This window comes from Manihot esculenta, chromosome 7 (assembly GCF_001659605.2).
Source record: "Manihot esculenta cultivar AM560-2 chromosome 7, M.esculenta_v8, whole genome shotgun sequence".
Classification (NCBI taxonomy): Eukaryota; Viridiplantae; Streptophyta; class Magnoliopsida; order Malpighiales; family Euphorbiaceae; genus Manihot; species Manihot esculenta.
In genome coordinates this window covers 677,977-682,612 of record NC_035167.2, presented here as the reverse complement: position 1 = coordinate 682,612, position 4,636 = coordinate 677,977, and the positions used below count along the sequence as shown (strand labels likewise).

Here is a 4,636-nt window from a genome sequence, read left to right as displayed (position 1 = left end):
CAAGAAAGGCTTCTAAAAGACAAACAATTTAGTAAGACTCAAATGGGAAAGAAAATGTGGGTTTTGAACTCTGCTTTGTTCAGCCTCTTACCCAAAAATTTCTCCATCATCTTCCAATTTAAAAACAAATAATTGATGCTTTCCTCCCTGCAAAACTATTTTAAACAAGAGTTAGGCAAAAGTTGAAATTTTACAGCTATTTGCATGCCATGGCAGATAAAAAGTTGGCTAAAGTTCCTCTTTTAACTCAATCTCATCCATGTTAACTTGCCACATCTAACCACTTTTTGTTATGCAATGGGTGAAGATAATAGGAATTTCTCAAAATGAAGGCCTACCAAAAATAAGCTAATAGAATCACTCCATGAATGTAAAGCATACATGTCCTTGGAGTTTCACAGGTCCAGCACTATATGTTAATGGCAATTGAATTTAAAATTGAAAATTTTACTATTTAGTCGATATATTACAAAAAAACTCATTATTTGATTTTTCGATATTGATCATATCACGTTACATAATTAAATAATAAATTATGTAATAAATTAAATCATTAGGATTTGAGATCTCAATCATAAAATAATTAATCAAATAAAATTGAAATTCAATTTTTTATTTATTTTAAATATCTTCAATTTGGATTTTGAAATTCTGTTTTGGGTTTTTTCAAAATAACATCGAACCGTTCGGCTCAACGACAAGTCGTTTGATAAAAAAAATGCTAAAAAGGATGAATCATTTGAAGCTAAAGAGTCCGTTAAGATCGTCCATGAAAACGACAGGCCGTTTTCTGTTGTTTTAGGGCCCGCTAGAACTAGACTGATAAACACAGGCCCGCCCAATCCATACTCCCTCTTCCAGCAATTTTGAAAACCCGCGAACTTCGGAACTCACGGCCACAATGAACGAGATAAATAAGAGAGCGAAATGCATTCAATCTCATTGCTTTGAATCTCTTCCATCACCAGTCCGAGAATCCAGGAAAAATAGCTTTGGCTGAGGTAAATTTTCTAATCCTTCCATTTCCTGGATTCTGTGTTGTTTATGGGGCTTCATTTCCTGCTTTCACAACTTTAGATTGATTCATTGTTTTTAATAGTGTCCATTTCGTTTCTTGATTATCTTTCCTTTGCTTAAAATTGCTTAAATGTTGTGATCATATCATAATGCCCCGTCTTAATTGGAATCAGATTGCTGTGGAATTGTTATGCTATTTGAAGATTGAATTTAGGCTTGTTAATCTATTGATCTCGAAAATGGGAAAATCTAAGTACATCTTACTTGGATGTTCTTAGCTTGTTGTTTGCAGCAATGGAAGGGAGCCTTCAATACTCTCCGAAACCATGGTATCCAGAAGAGGATGATATTGGAGAGGGTGTCTCTAGGCTTAATACCATACTTGTTGCAACAATTCAGGAAACGAAGGAAATAATTCTCACATTGAGTATCTATTTTGCAGTCAGCTTTACTCCAATTTCCAAATGAGTTCCCAACGCTTGGAGAAACTTTATTTGGAGGCTAAAAGAGAAGCAGAAGATTCATGGAAAGAGAAGGAGAAAAATCTTCTGCTCCTGATTGGAAGACTTCAATTTGAAAAGCAAGAAATCCTTGAAGAAAACCGGTGTCTGAAGCTTGAGAAAGAGAAGTCTTTGGGGGAGCTCGATGAGAAAACAAACTTTCTATTTTTGAGAGAAAGAAGCGAACAAGTTAGAATTGATGAACTTGAAAAGGAGGTTAGGAAGCAGTCCAAGGAATTTGATAAGGGAATGGTATTGCATGATAGATTACTTCAATTGCTCCAAAGGAAATCCTTCATGACATTGGATAAGGGAAAACAACTGAAAGAGTATGAAGAAATGACAAATGGGCTGCTTGCCACAGTAAAGAGCTTAGAGAAAAAGGTTGAGGTCCTTGAAGATGAGCTTAGACGAACTACTATAAATGTAGTAGAGAAGAAAGAGTTGGCAGAAGTTTTACTCACAAGGATCGCCTTCCTATTGTCACATTTGACAGATATTAGTCAGTTGTCTACTGAGCATGAAAAAGAGAAGAAAAAACTTGTAGAAAAACTGGAACGTTTTGAAGAGGATGTTAGTGAACTCCAAAGGAAGCTTGAGAAAAAGACACAAGAACTTGAGTATGGAAGAGTATTACAAGCGGAGCTGCTTCAACAGATTGTTGTGAATAAATTGGAAATATTGAAGCAAAAACAACAGTTGGAGGAGTCTGAGAACCGTAAAAAACTGCTTCTGGAGGGAGTAAATGCTTTAGAGGAAAAAATCAATGAGCTCAATGAAAATATTAGAGGAAGCAACAATTTTGCTGAAGGGAAGGATTCATATGAAAAGTTGCTTCAGCAAACTGAATTAAAAGACTCTCAGCTCCTGGCTGAGAAGAAGGTAAGGAATGTCTTAGATGCGAACAAAAGTTGAATCTATATTTTCTTACTAATCCTTTGAATCTATATTTTCTTCATCTGAACAAAAATCCAACACTATTTTTTGTGCCTCTGATCCTTTTTGGTCCGAACTATCACTCTTGGACGAGAATAATAAAATTGAGATTCATCGATGAAAGTCTAAAGAAACAAAAAAAATGCTACATGGGATTCTCTTTCTCACGTGCAAGAAGAAATTTATAATTTCAAATAAGGTAATTTATATTATTTTACTCATCTTAAAACTCTAAGGGATGAGTTAAATAATTTTATACTTATACCACAGTGTACCTGTTTAAATTCTTATTTTTGCAATTGCAGTGTTCTTAAAACTGTGAAAACTCATAAACAAAATAACTTTATCGTTCCTTTCTTGAAAAGTCTCAATGATTATCAGATTATGACATGGATCTCTTACCATTCATCAATAAGGCCTTCTCTCTTGTGGGTCCGGACCACAAGAGAGACCGTTGAATCTAGGGCTAAACCAGTGGCTCTATCTATTTTCTCTAAACGCATAGATATACATTTTTCAGCTTGCGGAGTATTAAGAGATTCAGTTATTCAAGAAAATAAGAAAAAATAATTTTGTTATAGATTATTCTAGAATAGTATAGTTTATTCTTATAGATTATTCTAGAGTAGTATAGTTAGTTCTTTTTCTTCTTTGGATTATATATAAATATGAGATTTCTCAAGGCATTTATAATAGAGTAAACATTATTTTTTCCCTCTAGTAATAAGTCACTGACATGAGTGCTAGAACTCCTTTGAAAGTTTACCATGACTTGTAACTCTGGCTTTGACATTGCATACGGTACCTTAATTTAGATGTGCTCGTCGACCTCCTCGAGTTGATATGGCTGGTGTTGGTTTTGTGGCGTAGGTTCTCTTTATCTCTATCTTTCCCCCTCAATATACAAAAGAAAAGAAAAGAAAATAATCAAAATGTGGTCTAATGAAGGTTAGTGAAAAACAGAGGGTTTTAGATGCCATTTATATCAAGAAAGATGTTTTGTGCTGAGAGAATCTCTTGCAGTTGAACTTTAGTCGAGTCCCATTCTTTGGACGTTAGAGGTTTCAAGTATGTGAATTCTGCAAGAAACTACATTAGGACTGTTAGAAGTTTTGTTTTATATCCCCAATTCCATTTTTCATTTTTTTTATCTGACGTTGTACCTTGAGATGTTTTTTCATTTGAATTGTCACAAATCTACGCAGTTGCTTGCTTTAAGTTGTAATTTAAATATTTAAAGTACAGTGGCTTTTCATTTCTTTTGATATCCTGAACCTACGTTGCCATTGAGTTCAAACATGGATTTGCAGTTTTGTTTATTGAAGCTTTAGCTTATTTTATTTTATTTTTCCTTGCTAATATATTGTGATAAGTGATTTTTATGAGGTATGCTGCTAGTATCAGATCGTGTTCATTTTGCTATTATTTCTGCCTTTGCAGATATGCACTGAAATAACTTGGTTGGTCAAAATGGTTAGGGTAGTAGCATTGCTTAATCAGCAGGCAAAGGAGGAACAACGCTGCAAAATATTAGATGGGAAAATGGTGGATAAATCACAGTGCTCTCCCATTCCTTGTCATTGATAATGGGCATTATCAGACTCCTGCTAGAGCTTCAGGTACCTTAGTGTTTCAGTTATATGGAACTATAACTAGCCATGTTTTTGGATTAATTTCTCCTTATAGTTTATGGCTATTGATATAGGAGAATGACAAGGGTTCGTCTGGATAGGTCTTGATCTGAAATGAAAATGAATTTAGTTTTGTGTTTCAAGTGAAAAAATAATTAAAAAAAAAACATAAAATTTTAATATGATAGTGCTTCGGTGTTTTAAATATTTTAGAGAATTAGATTACCATATCTGAATTTGAAATAAATCTTTCAAGAAATTACTTAAAATTATTAATCATAGCCATGTGCGGTTGGCAGTTGTCTCAATTGCTATCTTAGTAGAGGTTCATTGACAATTTGATAGAGAGCATTCATTTTGGGAGGTAGATGTCTGTGGTTTTCATAGATGTGGACTAGTCCGGTTTTTGCCTATTTGCAATGCAAAGATGCCGATGCTGGGGTAGTTTACATAAATGATACTCCAATTTAAGAGTTATAATAGTAAAATATATAAACTTTATTTTATAATATAAAATCTTTTTAACTTCTACTTAAAAAACATAAATTCTCA

The 4,636-nt window shown here is 33.7% G+C and overlaps 1 pseudogene; it reads left to right on the top strand.

The window, feature by feature from the left end:
- Positions 1–614: 614 nt before the first annotated feature.
- LOC110619735 lies at positions 615–4,636 on the top strand (annotated as a pseudogene).